The 23,619-nt window shown below is 34.5% G+C and overlaps 1 protein-coding gene across 9 annotated transcripts in view; it reads right to left on the reverse strand.

The window, feature by feature from the left end:
- LOC141380742 (uncharacterized) overlaps window positions 1-23,619 on the reverse strand; it is a 125,455-nt gene that overhangs the window by 92,783 nt on the left and 9,053 nt on the right. For 3 of the 9 annotated variants that reach the window (XR_015525210.1, XR_015525211.1, XR_015525209.1), the window contains exon 3: window positions 7,174-7,320. The exons of 2 other annotated variants lie outside the window; for them this stretch is intronic. The gene's annotated coding sequence lies outside the window, so the exon portion shown is untranslated. Of the gene's footprint in view, window positions 1-623; window positions 744-7,173; window positions 7,321-23,619 lie in introns of all 9 variants that reach the window. 4 more of the 9 variants (XR_015525213.1, XR_015525215.1, XR_015525212.1 and 1 more) reach the window with 2 other exon arrangements.

Genomic DNA, 23,619 nt, shown 5'->3' on the forward strand with positions numbered 1-23,619 from the left:
AGCTCATCCAATTTTGCTGTATCGCTTATTTTTGGACTGTGGGGGAAACTGGAGCACCCAGAGGAAACCCACAGCAACACGGGGAGAACATGCAAACTCCACAGAGAAATGCCAACTGGCCCAGCCGGGGCTCGAACCACTATTACAGTTATTACTTTTTGTCTGAAATTTCATTTTATTTAATTTTTATAATTAATTGTACACAATGATTTTTTTTATGTTTCAGAAGTTAATATTTTATAAATATATATTATATAATAAATATTTTAATCTGGAAAATTACAACATAATTATACAATATTTTTATACAATATTATAATTACAATATCACACAAAAATGAAACTAAAACTGCAATCTTTGTGAAAAAAATTTATTTTGAAAAAATGTTAGCAAGCATTAAAGCCAAATAAAGTCATGATGACAACAAACATTTTTTACGATTTATTTTTACAATCCACCTAGTAAGTAATGCATAATGTGCTTGAATGGGGTGATTCACAGCGCATTTTTAAGGCTTGATTGTGTTTATAAGATGCAAAGCAATGTGTGCTCATGCTTCATTTGTAGAAAATCACGTTTTTTCATATACCTTACTTTGAGAATATACAGCCAGTCAACTTACATGAAAACGATTGTCATATTTCCTAGTTCCTCCATAATCTCACCCTCAAGATCGGATCAGATCCACGTCACCAGGAAAAACATCACGTGGCTATAAACATGCGTTTTTGCACTGTAAATACTGTCAAGTCAGAGTAGCTGTTAGTCGTATCAGTTTGAGCCTGAATCAGGCAGAAAATGAAGAATACACAGCTGAAACTCACACCTGTTCTCTAAAATAAAATCTGACAAGTGTCTGTCACATATATTCAGAATAAGCATGTGTAAATGATGTGAAACGTTCACATATCTTTTGTGAGGTGTTTTTTTGAGATGTAGAAAGCAGGGAAAGCGGCTGCAAAGAGAGACACTGCAGCCGTGCTAAAGGCTATGGGTGTTTACAGCGGTTTGACTGATAAATATGAATTTGTAGCTAAATTGTAAGCAGTGCCAAACAGCATTTCCTGCTGTTTACATCCTAGCTACAACATACCGTTAACGCTAGACACTGTACATGTAATATAAGTATTTTTATTTGTTAAAATTGATCTAGGTTGTGGCTCACAATCCACAGCTTCGTCTATGGTTGGAGGAATTTTTAGCTGAATCCAGCAATGAACTGGGAGAAACTCTGGAAGTTGTGCTGTCAAACGCTAGCTATATCTTTTTTAGAATTCTCTCGAACACAATTAAAATTAAACTGTAAGCACTTCTGTCTTTGTCTTGTGTCCTTTGGAAGCCCAAATAGAGAAACAGAAGAAGCTCTGTGAAAATAGCACCGTTTAGACGACATTTTAGCTTCTCCGCTACATTACAGCATCTCTGGCCATGCCGCATCGCTGCGCAGAGTGTATGCACGTAACCAGAAGCGTTTGTGATCTCACTAACCCGGATGTTTTTTTGTTTTTTGGTTTTTTTTTTAGTCACCAAACTTTGTTCACTGTAGGCTTTGTTAAACTAACTCTGTAAAAGGCCAATGTCTCCCTTTGCATTCAATTTTGAGCGTATTACATTCAGAGATTATGTGGTTATTACACATTACACAGTTTCTCTTCAGCAAAACATTTAATCAGATTTTAATCTTACCAGCACTTTAAGAGTCTGATCAAGCAACTGAACATTATTTACAACATTATCTTAAATTCCCAGCCTCAGCAAATAAGCATCAGCAATCTCTAACTTTGAAATAAAAGACATGAAGCATGAAAATTAGCATGTTGCTATGCTAAAAACAGTGCTCTCCCTGCTTTTCATCCACAGTCACAAGTGAGAGGTTTCAAACTTAAGACAACAAAAAAAGTGTTTCATAGTCTGACAACTGAAGGATGACAACTGTAGAAACACAATGATGAACGTTAGCGTTGCAGGTGTTTGATTGTCAGGAAAGAAACTCCCAGCAACTTAACTGAAGGATAAACAATGCTAATGCTAGCGTTTGTTCTGCAGGTGTATGATAATCAACACACAGAGGATCATTTCCTTCGTTTTACACACCTGTAGGTTTTTGTTGCACATTTTAGGGTGTGGAACGTTGCAAAATATGATGTTTTGAGGTGAATGGGATAAAGTGAAAGCTTAAAAATACATTCCAACTCAAACTTTGTTTTTATTTTTAAATGAAAACGCATACTTTTACTCAGGTAAGGATCTATAAAACTAATTAACAGTGATGTTAAATGTTATATTTTTAAGTGCATTAATAAAGAAAATGTCTGTTTTCTATTTTTACTTTTGTTGTCTAATATTTGCAGTTATGGTGAGCAGAATTAAAGGGATAGTTCCCGCAAAAATACAAATTTCCTCATTATTTACTCGCACTTTTAAACTTTTATGAATCCGTTTCTTCCGTTAAACACAAACAAGATATTCTGAAGAATGTTGGGGGAGACGCAGCCACTGATATCCATAGTGGAAACAAAGCATGGAAGTGTTTTCCAACATTCTTCAAAATATCTTCTTTTGCATTTAACAGAAGAAAGAAACTGAAACAGGTTTTTAACAAGTGGGACGAGAGTAAAAGTAATGTTAAATTTTATATTTTAAATTTATTCTTAAAGAAAACTGTTGTTGGTGTTTTTACTGCACTTAAGGCCAAATATTTGCAGTCTTGGTGAGCAGAATTAAAGCAGTAGTTCATGTGAACATAAATTTCTTCATCATTAACTTCCAAAACCTTTATGAGTTTGTTTCTCAGTTGAAGACAAAAGAAGATATTCTGAAGAATGTTGGGGGAGAAGCAGCCACTGATGTCCATAATCGAAACAAAGCATACTATGGAAGTGTTTTCCAACATTCTTTAAAATATCTTCTTTTACATTTAACAGAAGAAACAAACTGAAACAGGTTTTTAACAAGCAGAGGGTGAGTAAATGATGACAGAATATACATTGCTGGTTGAGCTATCATTTAAATAGTTAAGTTAATATGTCAATTAATAATTCCTTTTAATAGTTCTAATTAATAATTTCCCACGGGTTCTTAATAAGGCAAGTCCAGGTAGTGAAGCAATGTTTATTCATTCTTTCTCCTTCGGCTTAGTCCATTACTTATTAGGGGTCGCGTTTTTTCATTCATTCATTCATTCATTTTCCTTCGGTTTAGTTTCTTACTTATCAGGGGTCGCCACAGTGGAATGAACCACTAACTATTTCAGCATTTGTTTTAAGCAGCAAATGGCCTTCCAGCCGCAACCCAGTACTGAGAAAAAGCAATGATTAACACACTTAATTTTCACTTTGTATTTGATATCAATACAGTTCAAAATAATTAAGTCAATGTGATATGGTAATCTAAAAAGTAATCAAAAGCGTAGTTCATTTGCATGACCTAAATGTGTCATCCAGACTGCTACTACAATTCACATTACGTAATTTGCCATCACTAATTAATTTTTAATAAATAAAATAATCTACCAAGCACTGAATAGCAGTCACATCTGAATATCTAGATCTATTATAAATCTATTTACATCCGCAGTTTATTTATTTCATTGAGCTTATCACTTACTTTCAAAATACTTTAAAAGTACAGTTTTTTTTTCCACAAAGGCCAGGCATTAAAACTTTTTTGAATACATCTTAGAATGGCAAAGAGTGACTGCATCAGAGAGAGATGCAATGCTTTTGCAGGGTTTGCTTAGAAAACTCCTTTTACCCTTGTTGAGTTTAGAGCTGAGATTGATTTACTTTTTACAAAAATGATGTTGTCTGGAACGCCGGTCACTGTATTTTTGCAGAATACCCATAAATAAACATGTGAATTGTGCTTTCCAGTACATATTTTTAATATCCAAATTCATTTAATTTAGACCTGTGTTATCACAAACAGCTTCTTTTAGATATTATTTAGATAAATATAAAATAAAATGAATCGTTATGAAGCCAACGGATGTTCAGGGATGGAGTTTTAAAAATATATATTCTGACATCAAAACTAAATTAATTTGCGAAACGTATATTTGGATTAATAATAAAAGTTTAATAATTTTATCTTTATTTAGTTGTATAACAAATGCATTTCAATAATGTAGGTCATTGCTATTTTAGTATGAAGATGTTATTTAAACTTGTAATTTTTTATTTCATATAAATAAATCCCACAAAAAATATTATAATTAATATTATTTTATAATGTTATAATTTTCGGGTTTTTTTATACATCTTAGATGACGATATAATAACGTAATAAGGTCTTTGTGCTTTTGATGATGTAAAATCATGGAAATAGGAGGCACACGCTAAAAAACACGCTATTTTAAAAAAAAAATCAATAAAATCACCATTTTTTTCTCTTCTCCAAAACATTATTTGTGCTTCTTGTTTAAACTACTTATTTAAAATGAGCAGAATCAACTCAACTCTTGAGCTTTTTTAGGGAACAACTTGCTGGCAGCTAGCTCTCCGCAACTTCACATGGTTACCCACTGCAGCTAGCAAGACTGCGCCCGGTCAGTACCTGGATAGGAGACCACATGGGAAAGCTGGGTTGCTGCTGAAAGGGGTGTTAGTGAGGCCAGAAGGGGGTGTTCAACCTGCAGTCTGTGTGGGTCCTAATACCCCAGTACAGTGACACCACACTCTACACTGCTCAGTTGAGCACCATCTTTCGGATAAGACATAAACCGAGCTCCTGACTCTCTGTGGTTATTAAAAATCCCAGGATGTCCTTCGTAATGAGTTTAATCTCAGTGTCCTGGCCAACTTTGCCCACCTCTATAACCATCCCCATTTCAAAATTGACTTCATCACTCTGTCTCCTCTCCACCAATCAGCTGACTGCTGTTGCATCATCCAGGTGGATGAGGAGATTCCCCCAGTGTGTAAAGTGCTTTGAGTGTCCAGAAAAGTGCTATATAAATGTAAGGAATTATTGTTTATTATTTAACAACTTCATTATTGTATGTTCAATCCACTTAAATTTGTAAAATCAATTAAGGTAACATGAAGGAAATGTGTGAAACCCAGCATTTTTTAATGTATATGTCCATACAAAACATAATAAATTCAATTCAAGTTTATTTATACTGCGCTTTTCACAGTAATTATTATTTTAAAGCAGCTTTACGAAAGGTGCACATTATAGCATTACAAAATTATTATAATTACAATTATTAAACGCACTTTAAAAGACTAACTAATACAAAGAAACAGACGTGAGTAAATCTGTGTGTGTTCTCCTGCAGGGAATCACAGTCTGATTTTCCTCTGCTGTACTTCCAGAAGCCCAGAAAGCAGATCCATCCAGCAGAGACGTGTGTGTGTGTGTGTGTGTGTGTGTGTGTGTGTGTGTGTGTGTGTGTGTGTGTGTGTGTGTGTGTGTGTGTGTGTGTGTGTGTGTCTGTGTGTGTGTTCCTATGCCAATTTAATGATGTGTGTTCAAAACAAGCTTGTTACTCAGATCATTGCAGAAGTGTTAAAGAAAAATGTCCAGAGAGCCACAGAGGGATAATGAAAGCTCTGGCAATCTGATGCTAAATCCAGCTCACACACACATGTATACATTAAATTTGGCCACTGTATAGATCACGCAGTAGTTTTAGAGAGCATGAAAAACAAATCACTAACTTCACATAAACTGTAAATGGCAAAGAGCAAGTGACTGCATCTGAGAGAGAGCTTTGGAGGGTTTTCTTAGAAAAGTATTTTTGTTTTTGTTTTTGTTAAGTTTAGAGCTGAGATTGATTTACTTTCTACAAAAATGACGTTCACTGTAAAAACTGCTGGGTTCCACACAATAGATATGTGTAAAAATATTAAAGTTAAAAGTTTTTTTTTTTTACAAATTTAAGTAGAACAAAAAACAATTTAGTCCCCAAAAAACTCAATAGTTGTGTTGTTTCAGCTTATTTTAAATAAGTAGTTTATTTTAAATAAAAACGTAATTTTTTACAGTGTTGTCTGGAATGTACTGTAATATATATATATATATATATATATATATATATATATATATATATATATATATATATATATATATATATATATATATATATATATATATATATATATATATATATTACAATACAGAAATTATTTTAATTCAATATATATTAATTTAATAAACATTTTCTAGCCAATTACAATTCTGATCAAATATACAGATATATATTTTGGAACAATGAATTAAATTTGAAAATTTCTATTTTCATTACCATAAATATTTAATGAACAATTATTTAAATATATAACAAATGCACATCAATTATGTTAATCAGTGCTATTTTATTTTAATTTGTAATATTTTTATATATTTTTTTACATTTTCATATAATTTTTATAGATTTTTTTTTCAATAAATATATTATTTTAATATTATATATATTTAACTTAAATGCTATTTTCTAGCCAACTGCAACTTAAAAAAATTGTATAAATAAAATGAAAAACAAATCTGCTAATGTTTATTTTATTTAAAGTAGTAAAGTTTAAAGATTTTGCTTTTTAACTGTAATAATTAGATTTATCTATGATATGTGTTTATTTTGAATAACCATTTATTACTAACCATTTTAAAATCAAACTGGAACAACTTTTAAGTTTACTAAGCAACAAGAACATAGCATGCTCTCTCTGTGTTGGCGTGGGTTCCTCCGGGTGCTCCGGTTTTCTCTGCAGTCCAAAGACATGCGATACAGGTAAATTTAATAAACTAAATTGGAAGTAATGTATGAGTCTGAATGAGTGTGTATAGATGTTTCCCAGTACTGAGTTGCAGCTGGAATGGCATCTGCTGTGTAAAACATCTGCTGTATAAATTGGCAGTTCATTCCGCTGTGGTGACCCCTGATGAATACAGGGACTAAGCCAAAGGAGAATGAATGAATAAATATTCCAATACTACAATATTCAGAACAGTTGTTACTCTTGTTATTTGGATGCATAAATAAACATGATCTTGTAACTTTAAATTGTAAGAAAGATATATTTAAAGATATATTACTATATTTAAAAAATAACTGCAGATTTCTGGCATCCATCATCAGAAGAAGAATGATTTAGATCTTAAAAATAATACTAGTAAATACAATGTAAAAACAAAAATGCATTCATAAAATAAAATGAAACTTAACTTACAGGTGCAGAGTCAGTTCTTGTCATTCTCTTTACTTTTTTTGTGGAAATGTGTGAAACTTCTCTGGCCACCTGCACTGGCAACCTGTAGGTGGAGAAGTTGACGATGTCAGCTGGTGATGGAGAGAGCTGTGTTCTGATTGGCTGGGTCTGCACACATAGTTAAATGAAGAGGCTGTGATTGGTTTGTCATTGATTATTTCGGTGGCCTTCTGTCCGGCTCCTGATGCATGATGGGAGGCCAGTGACCCTCCTGACAGACATCATCTATCAGTATTAGTGAGCAAAGGGCAGGACAAATCCAACCAGGAGCTTGGATGAACACCGATATATGACGAAGCTTAAGAATTTACAGTTACACACACAGAAAGTGCTAAAACCCTTAAAAACACAGCTGCTTAAAAAGATAGCGAACCAAATCATTATTTTTTTTTAACTGATATGACTTTCTTTTCTTTTGTAGTACAACTAAAAATGCTTAGTATTTAAAAATTGTTTAAATATTTTCGGTTGAACTATCTCTTTATTTCATTTTATTTTATTTATTATTTTATTTATTATTTTATTATTTATTTATTATTTTATTTTATTTTATTTTATTTTATTTTTTTATTTTATTTTATTTTATTTTATTTTATTTTTTATTTATTTTATTTTACTTTTTTTTTTTTTATGATTATTTTAAATTTTATTTTTATTTTTCTATTTTACTTTATATTATTTTTATTTATTTTATTTTATATTTTATTTATTTATTTATTTATTTTGTTTACTTCTTGTAAAAGTTATTCCCAATGTTTAACATGTTGTTTTTCCATCCTGACTCTTTTGGCTTGATTTCTATACAGTATGAATGTGAAAAGTATGAATGGAATTCTGACGTACTACATCCAACATTTTGTCATCATCACGTGACCTACCGGTCACGTAGGTCTTACTTTATTTATGTGACTTTAGTTTAGTGGCATATACATTTTAGTTATGTGTTTAATAACAATATGCATTTAATACATTTCAGTGAGTTCTCTGTTTAATAACACTGTGCAGTTCTGATGAATTGAAATGGATAGAAAATAAATTGGAATTTGTCTGCTGATTTTATCAAGTTGTCAATATAACATGACACACATACTAATACAAACTATTGCAATATATAACAATATTTATGGTATCGTAATATATCGTGTTATATTGTATTGTGACCCCTGTATTGTGATATGTATCATATCATGAGGCCCTTGCCAATACACAGCCCTAGAAGCACAGGGAAACCATTTTTGCAGCATAAGTATTTTTATTATACTCAGTATTTTCTTATTTAAATAAAATCTGTGAAAGTATGTTGGTAAAATCTTTTTTTTTTTAAATAAATTTTAAGTGTAATGTTAAGAAATTTTTAAAATAAAATGTTTTTTAATAGAAATATTTAAAAGAATATTTTATTAATGCAAATAAATGCATTGTATAATAATAGATATACATTCATTTTCTTGTCGGCTTAGTCCCTTTATTAATCCAAGGTCGCCACAACGGAATGAACCGCCAACTTATCCAGCAAATTTTTACGCAACGGATGCCCTTCCATCCGCAACCCATCTCTGGGAAACATCCACACACACTCATACACAACGGACCAGCAACCCAGCTACCTTCTTGCTGTGAGGCAACATCACTGCGCCACTGCTTCGCCATAATAATGGATAAATGAATAATTAAGAGCCAATTACTAAGGAAATATAGCTACTATTAAAAGTAAACTGAATTTAAATTGAATGAAATCTGCCTTTTTTAAGCAAGTGTTACAACCCTCTGACTGTTACAACTTGCCCTGCAGATCGGGTAAATAGTAATATTTTTACTCCTGGCACTTTTGGTAATACTGCACAGAAACTAAATTTCAGTGCTCATTTGTAGGAGAGGTTGGTGTTTTGTTGGTAAAAAAATAAATATGGTTTGTCTAACCCTATTACTTTGTTCATCATTTAGCCAAAACCAAAAAGTGTTACTTTGTGCCCCGCTGTTTCGGTGTTTTGTGACCCTTTAAGATGCTGATGACTGTTAAACACGTCTTATGAACAGAAAAGTTGAGCATTACAGAGAAAAAACGCATTCTGTGTGAACGACCCCTTAATTATGTGACTAAAAAACTCAACTCTCAGTGTGTTTCTTGCCAAAAAAAGACTAAAAAGTTTTACAACCAGATGGTCAGTTTAAATATCAATGTCTAACCCAAACCAGATAAACCTTGCCCTGTTTAATGCCCTTAGCAAGTCCAACAAGTCTCTATTTTCTTCCTTCCACATCTCCAAACAGTCTCTTCTGCTCACTTGCTCTCTCTGACAGATGCTCTACTCCTCTGTCCCGTTCAGCCTGATCTCGGCTGCCCGCTCTGGGAATTACAGGGTCAAGATTTCTGGCCTAAATGCAATAGACCCAGGGCTGAGCCTGGCCATGCGAGGGCACCGAGCCAAATAAACAGAGGCCGCTGCATGTGTCAGCCAAGACATGGATAAAAGCGCATTGCAGAGAGAGAAAAAAACACAACACACTCCGAGTGCCAAGAAAACACGAAGGGCACTTAAATAATCCCGATACACAATCCAATTGCAGATGAGTGCAGTTGGTGTTGTAAAAAAACGAAAAGCCAAAAGCAGAAGAGACGAATAAAGAAACGAGTACTTGGAAAAGCTTAATCAAATTGCTAATGACAGCCCGGTTAATTCGTTGACTAAAGACGCCATCGCTTCGTGCAAGAGAAAGCGGAGGAAGGCAGAAATAAACACTTCTACGGGGTTATACACAGTCTGACAGTAAGTGTTATTTAAAGAAGTCCAATTAAGCATAATTCAGTGCATAATGCGTCTATCCACTCTCATTAATTTGAGTTTATATTTAAAGGGACTTATGATCAGATGTGACATACATTCACCCACGCGCTGAGGAGAAAAAGATTCACTGTTGTTTGTTGAAGGGCAACGGTGTCCTCTTGTGGCTGCTGTGAGACACTACAGCAATGAATTGTGTTCAATCTTGCATTCAAACTTAGATTTATTAAAGCTTATGTTGTTGCAAATAGAACTAATCCTTTAGATATCTTACCATATCGACCTTATCTAATATTTACAATCCATTTATACACATTTAAGCTGTATTCTACGTAATATTTCTAGCCTATACTGTACATGATATCTAAATTAACAGGTTTCGTATTTCGTGATACACTGGTGTGTTATGATTATTTACAGTATTGGATTATCTTGATCTCTTGATCTTCTTTTGATGTTAAAAATGTAACACTGCAGTTTAACAAAGCCACTTTAAATGGATGATTTAGTTTTTTTATTGTATTAGATATATAGAGAAATACACTTACCGGCCACTTTTTTAGGTACACCTTACTAGTACCGAGTTGGACCCTCTTTTGTCTTCAAAACTGCCTTAATCCTTCGTGGCATAGATTCAACAAGGTACTTTAAATATTCCTCTGAGATTTTGGTCCATATTGACATGATAGCATCATGAAGTTGCTGCACATTTGTTGGCTGCACAACCATGATGTGAATCTCCTGTTCCACCACATCCCAAAGGTGCTCTATTGGATTGAGCTCAGGTGACTGTGGAGGCCATTTGAGTACAGTGAACTCATTGTCATGTTCAAGCAAGCAGTCTGAGATTAATCGCACTTTATGACATGATGCATTGTCCTGCTGAAAGCTGCCATCAGAAGATGGGTACACTGTGGTCATTAAGGGATGGACATGATCAGCAACAATACTCAAGTAGGCTGTGGCGTTGACATGATGCTCATTTGGTACTAATGGGCCCAAAATGTGCCAAGAAAATATCCCCCACACCATTACACCATCACCACCAGCCTGAACTATTAATACAAGGCAGGATGGATCAATGCTCTCATGTTGTTGACGCCATATTCTGACCCTACATCCAAATGTTGCAACAGAAATCAAGACTCATCAGACCAGGCAACCTTTTTCCAATGTTCTATTGTCCGATTTTGGTGATGCTGTGTGAATTGTAGCCTCAGTTTCCTGTTCTTAGCTGACAGGAGTGGCACCCGGTGTGGTCTTCTGCTGCTGTAGCCCATCTACCTCAAGGCCCATCTGGCACTAACAACAATGCCATGTTGGTTGAAAGTCACTTAAATCACTTTTCTTTCCCATTCTGATGCTCCGTTTAAACTGCAGCAGATCGTCTTAACCATGTCTACAGGCCATGTTGCTGCCATGTAATTGGCCGGTTAGATATTTGTGTAAACAAGCAGTTGGACAGGTTTACCTAATAAGGTGGCGGTGAGTGTAAGCCTTTAAAAGAACAGAAAAAAGTACTGGCAATGTATTACCAGATTGCTGTACCATAAGCTGCAACTCCCACATAGACAATATATCACTTTAAACAATTTTTGTTACACTTTTCAACATCAAAACTTGTTGAAGGAAAGTCAAGATGATTTAAAACTGTTAATTTACAGATATTTTGCAGTGTAATGTATTTCACAGACATTTACACTCATTAAAGTTGTCAAATATATTCAAATGTGTTTTTTTAGCATGGCATCCATCTGAAAAAATGCTAACAATGTGATAAAGCATTGGATAAAACCTACAAGCAACAGCATAGCTACACCCCAGCAACCTCAAATACCCTAGCAACTGCAAAGCAACACTCTAGCAAAACCCTAACAACTCTTAGTAGCTTAGTAACAGCTAAGCAACACTCTAATATCCACCATTAGCCTAGTGCCACCAAGATACCCTAAAACCCCTAGTGCCACAACACATACCCTAAACTAAGTAGCAACCATGTAGCAACCACACCAAATGCTCAGAGTAACTTAGTAACAGCATAGCAACACTCTAACATTCACCCTGAAAATGCCTAGCAACCACACAGATCAGTTGATTAGCCTAGTGCCATCATAGTAACCACATAGATACCCTAGAAACCAAGCAGCAACCCTGTAGCAACCAAATACTGTAGCAAATGCACAGCAACACCCTAGCAAATCCCTAACAACTCAGAATAGCTTAGTAACTGCACTTAGCAACCACCTAGCAACCGTATTAATCTGAAAAATGCTAATAATACAATACACAAAACAGTATTTCCTAGCAACATAGCCACACAATACCAACCTCCTAGCAACCTACTAGATTAACATAGCAACTGCAGTGATCAAACTAGCAACTATACAGAACACTAATATCTGGCCATCAACACCCTAGCAACCACAAAAAAAACTAACAACTGCATAGTTACACTCTAGCAGTAGCAACCCCTAAACAACCACTCTAAATAGCTTAGAAACAGCATGGCAGAGATAGCAACCACCCAGAAAACACTCGTTACCACCTGACAACCACACAGAACATCCAGTAAACACCTAGAGACACCTTAGCAACCACATAGAACACCCTAGAAATCACATAGCAACTACACCAGGTACTCTGGGCTAGCAAATGCATAACAACCATCCAAATTACCCTACATAGCCACACCTACAAGCAACACCCTAGGAAGGATCCAAAATACTATACCAATGATGAATCATCATAAGAACCAAGTATACCCTACCAACCAAACTACAACACCCAAGCAACTATGAGAAACAAACCACATAGTGCTAGGACACATCCAAAAATTCCATTGCAACAACATAGCATCCTTGCAACCACTCAAAACACCCTAGCAAACAAATAGCAAAACACAACCATACAAAAATCTGAGAAACTTTTACACTGTAAGACTGATTAATGGTGTAAATACTGTAGTTTTTATTATTATTGTTATTATTACATGTCAACAATTACATATATTGCAACCATTTTATGTTAAAGCCTTCCTTATCCAACCTCATTTCGCAAATGCAGGTGTTTGTCTGGTTAAAACCTGCTTCAGCCGAGTGAATACAAGACATCTGTACACCTTTGATGCATTATTCATGAGTGCACAAGGGTGAATGCTAATGAGCTACTGTAATCTGGCTGTTTTTGTAATTAAGAAACCATAATGCTAATTTGACAAGGGCTGACTTGTAAGCGCACTAAACTGCAGGACACTGGCTGTATGAAAACACTGAGACTCTTCACAAATACACTGTATATTCACTATCATTCATTTTCTTTTCAGCTTAGTCCCTTTATTAATCTGGGGGCCCCACCGTGGAATGAACCACCAACTTATCCAGCATATGTTTCACCTAGCAGATCCCTTTCCAGCAGCAACCTATCACTGGGAAACACCCACACACACTCATATATGGACAATTTAGCTTACCCAGTTCACCTATACCACATGTCTTTGACTGTGGGGGAAACCGGAGCACACGGAGGAAACCCACGCCAACACGGGGAGAACATGCAAACTCCACACAGAAATGCCAACTGACCCAGCTAAGACTCGAACCAGCGACCTTCTTCCTGTGAGGCGATCGTGCTACCAAATGCACCACTGTGACGCCTTACACTGTCATTTATTTCTTTTTTAGTTAAGAAATGGCTTTAATATTTATATAGTTGAGAAAAGATAAACCTGCCAAACTGCAAATGTCTTGGGATTTTTAAGAATTTTAAAGCATTGTTCAGTTTACAACCTGGCAAACTTATGCAGTTCGGCATCATAAAACTCCCTCAAAGGACATTTGATTTTAAAACAATGTATTTTTATATTTTTTAAGTTAAAGAAAATAAATTAACTTGTTACATACTGAATTGCTGTCAGTGGCTCCAATATATTTACACAGCTAAAATGTATGAATTTAAAATTTTATTTGACATTTATTATTATTTTCCCAGAGATGGGTTGCAGCTGAAAGGGCATCCGCTGCGTAAAACATGTGCTGGATAAGTTGGCGGTTCATTCCGTTGTGTTCCGTTGACCCCGGATTAATAAAGCGACTAAGCCAGCAAGAAAATTAATGAATGAATTTATTATTATTATTATCATTTTTCTTATTATTATTTTTTTTTAATTAAGTAATTGATTCTTATTTTATTTTATTTCCTTTTTTTAAGTGAAAGTTTTTTTTTTTACATGGTAAAAGATTTTTTACTTTTCTCTTTTAAACTTTCGTAACAGACAATAAAACATTTATAAATATTAAATAATGATAAATAGCATGACTTAATAGTAATAATAATAACAACAGCGACTATAGTAAATTAAAAGTTGTAAATAAAATAACAATAATAAATGAATTAATAAATAAAAAATGTGATAAAAGAAGGGAAAAAGGGAGGGAAAGGTTGGAGGAAGTGATGTCAATGAATGAGATACAATCAGTGGACAAACTTAAGCGAATGAAAGCCAGTTATGAGGGGTTGCCATTTTTAGTTCCTTTTTATTATTTTTCTTTACATGTATTAATCAATTTAAATAAATATATTTTTTAAATAAATGAACTAAAATAAAATTTAAACAAATTTTGATTTATTTTCAGGAGAGTAAAGATAATCACAATAAATGAACTAATAAATTAATGCAAGAAAAGACAAATTAATTAATTAATTGATAAATAAATAAATAAATAAATAAATAAACAAATAAATAAATAAATAAATAAATACTGCTAAAACATCAACAAAACATTGATTAAAGTCTTTGTAAAAAAAAAAAAAAAGGGTAATGAAATTGGCAGAAGTGTTATTTTAGTATGTTTTTACACATTATGTTGTGTCATTCGTTCTTAATTCTGTTTTTTTATTTTGCTGATGATATATACAGTTGAAGTCAGAATTATTAGCCCCCTTTGATTTTTTTTTTTCTTTTAAATATTTCCCAAATTATGTTTAACAGGGTAAGGAAATTTTCACCGTATGTCTAATAATGTTGTTTATTTTTTCTGGAGAAAGTCTTATTTGTTTTTATTCAGCTAGAATAAAAGCAGTTATAAAAATTTTTAAAACCATTTTAAGGTAAAAAATGTTAGCCCCTTTAAGCTATTTTTTGATAAACTATAGAACAACCATTGTTTAACAAAAAACATTTATATATATATATATATATATATATATATATATATATATATATATATATATATATGGCAATTCAGAGTACATTTTCTTCAAACTATACAGTTTGGTATGTTTTAATGAGATTAAAGCTGTTAACGTATCTAATAAAGCCACAGAGCTGAGAATGTCAACTTAATATACACACAATACTAATTATAAAACCGCAATCATCCACCAGCACGTGCAAATACTTAATAAAGCATATTATTAACCCACCCACACTATCATAAATGTCATCTATTTACAGTCATCTCAAAGAAGAACAGCAGAAACAAACCGTAACCATAAAGTAAAGTTCTCATTCAGCTTCATCACAGAGCTGTGAAAGTGAGTTGGACTTGAGCAGAAAAGGTTCATTTTGAGTTTCAAATCTTTCCGTGAAGACAACATCCAGTGCACATCCCAGAATCCCACCTACTGACGTGCCGCGGGGCGTCCGTTCATGTACTGTATCTTCTGATTACAGTAATCTCAGCATAGCCCCTGTCTCTCACACACACTGTTATTATTTAAGACCTGCGGAGATAATAGCAGCCGTGCTCGGAAATGGCTATGTGTACATCTTTCCTCCCTGGGGCCACTGGGGCTCCTAACCTGCGTGTCTTTCCTCATCCAGCCTTCTACACGGCAACTAAATCACTCAAATGTGTGACTAAATCATGCACCAAGCAGCTGAATAATGTTTGTCATGTAGAATATCAGCTAACAATAAAGTACTTCTAATATTTATAATGACCCTAATGCCATATAATGTGTGTTCAAAGCTGGTAATTGAGAGAAAATTATAAACATGGTTATTTACACAGTCCAAAGACATGAGGTACAGGTGAATTGGGTAGGCTAAATTGTCCGTAGTGTGTGTGTGTGCGTGTGAGTGTGTGTGTGTGTGTGTGTGTGTGTGTGTGTGTGTGTGTGTGTGTGTGTGTGTGTGTGTGTGTGTGTGTGTGTGTGTGTGTGTGTGTGTGTGTGTTTGTGTGTGTGTGTGTGTGTGTGTGTGTGTGTGTGTGTGTGTGTGTGTGTGTGTGTGTGTGTGTGTGTGTGAATGTTTCCCAGAGATGGGTTGCGGCTGGAAAGGCATCTGCTGTGTAAAAACTTGCTGGATAAGTTGGCGGTTCATTCCGCTGTGGTGACTCCGGATTAATAAAGGGACTAAGCAGACAAGAAAATGAATGAATAAATGAATGAATTTAATCAAATAAAATAAGTTAAACATTGCTAAATTTTATTTCTTTGTTTAAATTCAATCCATATACATTTTTTGCAACCGTAATTTTTTTAAATTGAGTTAATCCAATGGATCATTTATTTCAGGGTAGCAACCACTCACAAAACCCTAGCAAACCATACTTGACACTTTAGTAACTGCCTAGCAACACTTTAAAAACCACATAGAATATTATAGAAACCACATACTGTTGCAACCACCCCAAGTTTACCCCAGTAACCACCATTAGTACCCTGGCCACACCCTTACAAGATAAAACAGCATTAGAATTGTTAGATGTAAAGTCAGTACTTTGCGATACAAAGTCAGAATTCTGATGGGAAAATAGGTCAGTACTGTGAGATATACACTCAGTATTACAAGAAGTAAACTTAAAATTTGAAGGGAAAATATGAAATGAGAGATGTCAAGCCAGAACTTTGAAACACACAAGTCAGAATTCAGAAGGAAAAAAGTCAGTACTGTGAGATATAAACCCAGAATTTGAAGCTAAAATATGAATTTCAACAAGTAAACTCAGAATTTGGAGAGAAATAGCTGAACTGTGAGATGTCAAGTCAGAACTTTGAAACACACAAGTCAGAACTCAGAAGGTAAAAAGTCAGTACAGTGATATATTAACCCAGAATTTAAAGCTAAAATACGAATTTCAACAAGTAAACTCAGAATTTAGAGAGAAAAATCTGAACGGTGAGATGTAAAGTCAGTACTTCGAAACACAAAGTCAGAATTCAGTAGGAAAAAAAGTCAGTACTGTGAGATATACACTCAGTATTACAAGATGTAAACTCGAAATTTGGAGCGAAAATATGAATTGAGAGATGTCAAGTCAGAACTTTGAAACACAAAGTCAGAATTCAGAAGAAAAAAGTCAGTACTGTGAGATATTAACCCAGAATTTAAAGCTAAAAATACGAATTTCAAGAAGTAAACTCAGAATTTGAGGAAAATTAACTGAACTGTGAGTTGTAAAAGTGTTTCCAACGTAGTTTATGCATATCTTTTCTTATCGAATAAAAAGTTTATGCTACTCAGTTATACGATTGTTTTATATGTGCATTTTCAAAATTGATGCGCATCTTGCTGTTTTCATGAACTGATTTTTATATGCACATGCAAAACCAGCATAAAAATAGGTGGATGGACACGTAAGTATTGTCACTTTGCTGAGACACTGAAGCTAAAATAGAGAATAAAATTCGTGAAAACCATGACAGCGACATTCATGTTATTCATTCATGTTATTCTATTGCCAAGATACACTGTAAAAATATTCTGTATTTTGTGATACATGTTTTTATTTTTAAAAAATGTCCATTTATTTATGCTTTGTGTATTGCATTATGGGACCTTGATCTTCCTTCTAACAACTTTTAACCTTGAAAAGTTAGAAAAAGTGACTTTTATTTACATTTTTAATTGTTTATAGTGATATATTGTTTGGGTTGGTGTTTATTATGGTACAAAATCCTTGTAATAAACTGCTGGTATATTTTCTCTACGCATTTCTCTACACATTATATTATTTCAATTTCTATTAAAATGTCAATAAAAGTCACTATCTAACTGGTTCTCTGAATAAGGTCAGAGTTTTTAGCCGTTATATACTGTATCACATCACCAGAGCTGATTTCAGGGAATTGGGGAAGTTCTGTCAGCATTATGTTTCTTTTTCCTGAAAAAAAATACAGACTCCTTGTCCCTTCCCTTGGCCCCAAAAATCTAGTCCAATCCTGCAGGTCAGGAGCAGATTTATCCCGTTAATGAATCCAACCTGAGCCCGCAAACACAGGTAGCCTCACAGGTCACCAGCCAGTAATTGGATAAAAGATCATCATCAAAAGCTATTACCACTCATGGCCAGATAGGAGCGCCATGGTCGGCCATTACAATGAGACAGGTATAATTAATCCACTGCGCTCTTCAGACACCCAAAAGAGCTCATTTGAATTCAACATCAAGAATTTAATTGAACTAAAACATGCTGGAAGCCGGTAAGAGAAGGATAGTGTGATTCGATTCATGGTCAGTGTTGAGATCAATTGAAAAGACAAATTGAAAATAAATTGAAAATTTATTTAGTTTTTTTTTTTTGTTTCTTTTTAGGAGAAAGTCTTATTTAATTTGGTTAGAATAAAAGATTTTCATATATTTTTAAAGTTAATGTTATTAGACTCTTCAGATTTTTTTTTTTCAATTGGCTACAGAACAAACCACTGTAAACTTGTCTAATTAATTTTAACTTGACTATTAGCCTAATTAACCAGCCTTTAAATTGCACTTTAAGCTGAATACTAATCCTGCTAAATAACTAGTAATTTCTTTTTGTACTGTCATCCTGGCAAAGATAAAAGAAATTAGTTATTAAAACTAGCATGTTTAAAATGTATTTAAAAAAAGTCTTCACTGTTAAAAAGTACTTCGATTTCACAGGAGGGCTAATAAATGTGCCTTCAACTGTATATATTAAATGTAACCAACCATAATAAATAAAGTTTATATATATATATATATATATATATATATATATATATATATATATATATATATATATATATATATATATATATATATAAACAGGTATAAAAAAAACTATTTGTGCAGTGTAACTGTAATTACATCATTCCTAATACATGTTTCAATTTAAAAAAAAAAATACACAAAAAAACATTTCGCCAGCATTTACGTCATTTAATTACCTAATATAAAAAACTATTAAAAGAGCATGTTTTTAGTCAGATCCTGGTCACAAAGCCAAAATTATTAGCCCTCCAGTAAATTGTGATATTCTTTTTCAAACATATCCCAAATGATATCTAACAGAGGAAGGAATTTTCCCCAGTATTTCCTATAATATTTTTTTTTCCCGGAGAAAGTCTTATTTGTTTTATTTCGACTAGAATAAAAGCAGTTTTTATTTTTTTTAAACATTTTAAGGTCAAAATTATTACCCCTTTTAAGCTATATATTTTTTGTATTGTTTACAGAACAAACTACAGAACAAACCACTAATTAAACCTGGTTGTCTTTTAACTTTCTTGATTTTAATGACAGTAAAACTGAAATAATTCTGTTCGGCCTGTCAAACTCTTCCAGAGCACCAATAATGAATCTTAAAAAAAAGCCCTTGGTAAAAAATCTGGGTGTTATTCTAGATGATGGCTTGAGCTTTGTCAAACAGATAAACGCAGTGGTTAAATCCAGCTTCTTTCAGTTTTTACTCTTAAAAACAGTCAAATCTATTATATCTAGAAAATTTTTTTTTTCAAATAAGCCACGCTTTTATTAACACTAGTTTAAACTATTGTAACTCATTATACTTTGGGATTAGTCAGAAAACTTTATCCCAAATACAATTGGTTTAAAAAGCTGCTGCAAGGCTTTTAACGGGTACCAGGAAACATGACCACATTACACTAGTTTTACACTCTATGCACTGGTTGCCTGTGCACTATTGTGTCACTTTTAAAATTCTTATCTTGGTTTTTAAATATCTAAACGGCCTGGCACCGTCTTATCTGTCAGACATGTTGATTGAGCAACAGTCTGGTCGGTCTTTTCGGTCATCTAACCAGTGATTGTTATGCTGAAAAGCAGGGGTGACCGTGCCTTCGCAGTAGCTGGTCCTAGGTTGTGAAATGCTCTTCCACTCTGTATTAGGTCTGTTTCATCTCTGTTTTTAAATCTAGGTTGAAAACTACCTTGACATTGACATTAACTAACCTATTTAAATCTTAAAATGTCTCTTTAAATGGAATATAGTATCTTGAAAAATATCTAGTCAAATATTATGTACTGTCATCACGGAGAAGAGAAAAGAAATCAGTTATTAGAAAGTAGTTATTAAAACTATTATGTTTAGAAATGTGTTTAAAAAATCTGCTCTGCGTTAAACAGAAATTGGAGAAAAAATATACATGGGGGGGCTAATAATTTAGGAGGGCTAATAGCTCATCAACTGTATGAACATCTATTCATTTGTGATGGGACAGAAAATGAGGTCACGATGTTGCCAAACAATCGAAGCCCTAACAGTTATTCTCCTGTATTTCATCATTCCTCAGCACGATAAAAAAAGACCCGTCCGTGAGTGCGAGTTTATTGATCTGCACCTCTGATCATTGGGCTAGTCATTAAACATGAGCTGCACTTATTAAGCAGCTTGGTTTTCTACCTGTTTCCATCAGAGCTCATTAAAAAACAATGCAGAAGGCCTGCCTATCTCTGCGCGATGGTTGACTGCACTATAAAAGTCAAGAACTCATCACTTCCAGCACTGCGATAAGCCCACAGCACAAATTGAAAGCGGTTTGATTAGGCCTTGTGGAAGCCTCTATTTTTTTCCATTGGATATCAAATCTCCCCCTGAGGGATGTCTGAGATGGAGCCGTGCCAGTCCTTTGGCCACATAAACTTGCGGGGTCCTTTCAGAACATGACCTGTGGTGAAACGCACAAAACTGACAGTGTGAGGTCCAGTCGCCTGATGTATGCAAAAGGCCCTCTGGCAGTGTGTGTGTGTGTGTGTGTGTGTGTGTGTGTGTGTGTGTGTGTGTGTGTGTGTGTGTGTGTGTGTGTGCTGCATAAATTATCTGAGGAGAGAAAGTCAGACTGGATGTTGACGTGTGTGAATTTGTGAAGCCTAGGGGGTGCTCGGCCCGACTTGATGTTGTAAACGCCTTGAAGACCTCCCGAACTTTCTTGTGTCAGGGATAAATATTTGGCTTTTCAGTGCTGACCATAGTTAAGAGAGTGGCAGATTTGTGTATAAGTTAGGGAAAACTCAAAGATAGAAAAGACCTCTTTTAACAAATATATACATGTTTTTATGTATTGTATATATTTATATATAAACTAGTAACTTATAAAGCAGTTAGTTAATTAAAGCTATTAGTAACTAATAGAGGCGTGGTAACTAGTAACCTTAACTCTTTCTGAATTTGATTGCAATGCAATAATCTGCACCTTTTGTAAAGCTGCTTTGAAACAATAATTGTTGTGAAAAGCGCTATACAAGTACACTAGAATTGAATTATAAAATACCACAATAAAATATTTTAGAATTTGAGAAATTAATGCAAGCAAACATTACAAACAAATAAATAATAAATTGGAGAGTCATACTAAATTACTAAAATGTACTAAATGACTGAATTTAGTGAATTTGATTTTATTTTACATTAGAAATACATTTTATTCATTAATTTATAGGTAAAATACTATTGTCAGATATAGTAATAAAGTCAGATTATTGATTGTGTGTGTGTGTGTGTGTGTGTGTGTGTGTGTGTGTGTGTGTGTGTGTGTGAGGGGGGGGGTGTCAGAGATTGTTAGTGAATTGTACTGAATCAGATTATATCACCTTTGGCACAGTGAGAGTCGGAGACAGACAGACGAATGGATAAAGAGATGGATAGACAGACAAAAAAACGGATGGATGGACAGAAGGATGAATAGATAGATGGGATGGATGGTTGGATGTATATGAACGAACAGATAGATGGACTGGAATGAATGGAGGCAGAGACGAGCGGACAGATGGACTGATGGATAGATAGATTGATGGATATGAATGAATGGATGAACTGGGATGGATGGATGGATGGATGGATGGATGGATGGATGGATGGATGGATGGATGGATGGATGGATGGATGGATGGATGGATGGATGGATGGATGGATGGATGGATGGATGGATGGATGGATGGATGGATGGATGGATGGATGGATGGATGGATGGATGGACAGATAAACAAATAAACCAGATGGATAAACAGATAACAGGAATCGATGGATGGATGGATGGATGGATGGATGGATGGATGGATGGATGGATGGATGGATGGATGGATGGACACATAGATAGATATGTAGATAGACTGATGGATGGATGGATGGATAAACAGATAAACCGGATAAATAAACTGATAACAGGATGGATGGATGGATGGATGGATAGATGGATGGATGGATGGATGGATGTATGGATGGATGGATGGATATCAATGAAGGGACGGACAGACGGATTAATAGATAGATTCATGGATGGATGGATGGATGGATGGATAGATGAATGGATGGATGGATGGATGCATGGATGGATGGATGGATGGATGGATGGATGGAGGGAGGCGGGGAGAGACTAATAGTTGGATAAGTAGATAGACTGATGGATAAACAGATAAACTGGATGGATGGATGGATGGATGGATGGATGGATGGATGGATGGATGGATGGATGGATGGATGGATGGACAGATTGATGAATAGATTCATAGATGGATGGATGGATGGATGGATGGATGAATGGATGGATGGATGGATGGATGGATGGATGGATGGATGGATATGAATAAAGGGACGGACAGACGGATTGATGGATAGATTCTTGGATGGATGGATGGATGGATGGATGGATATGAATAAATAGACAGATGGATGGACAGATGGATGGACAGACGGATTGACGAACAGGGAAATAGATAGATGGATGAAAGGATGGATGGATGGATATGAATGAAGGGACGGACAGACGGATGGATGGATATGAATGAATAGACGGACAGATGGACAGACGGATGGACGAACAGGGAGATAGATAGATAGATAGATAGATAGATAGATAGATAGATAGATAGATAGATAGATAGATAGATAGATAGATAGATAGATAGATAGATAGATAGATAGATAGATAGATAGATAGATAGATAGATAGATAGATAGATGGATGGATGGATGGATGGATGGATGGATGGATGGATGGATGGATGGATGATTTGACTGGATGATTATTGTGTTTTGAGAAGGTAAAAATGCTGTAGCTTTATAATTAAGTACACAATAAACCAAATAAAATACAGCTTATTTCATTTCACACATTTTGTTATCTGAAGCTTTACTATCAGAAAACTGCAAATAAATAAGCCTGCCGTCTAACACTTGCAAAACATGAACGCAGAATAAACACACACTGACTGCACTTAATGATAGTGTGGCGTCATAAAGCTGTCTCCATGGTAACCACATTTCACTTTGCCACAAAACTCTTAAGTGCAGCAAGAGCTTCCTGTGGGACTCTGTTGTCTTCCTGTTTCAGGCCCAGACTGACAGCCCTTAAACACTCTGCATGCATTAGATTAGTTTTAGCATAATTCTATTTCATTTATTGTCATCATGTAGAAGAGCACGAT

Source organism: Danio rerio, chromosome 24 (genome assembly GCF_052040795.2).
Source record: "Danio rerio strain M-AB ecotype USA chromosome 24, GRCz13ab, whole genome shotgun sequence".
Taxonomy (NCBI): domain Eukaryota; kingdom Metazoa; phylum Chordata; class Actinopteri; order Cypriniformes; family Danionidae; genus Danio; species Danio rerio.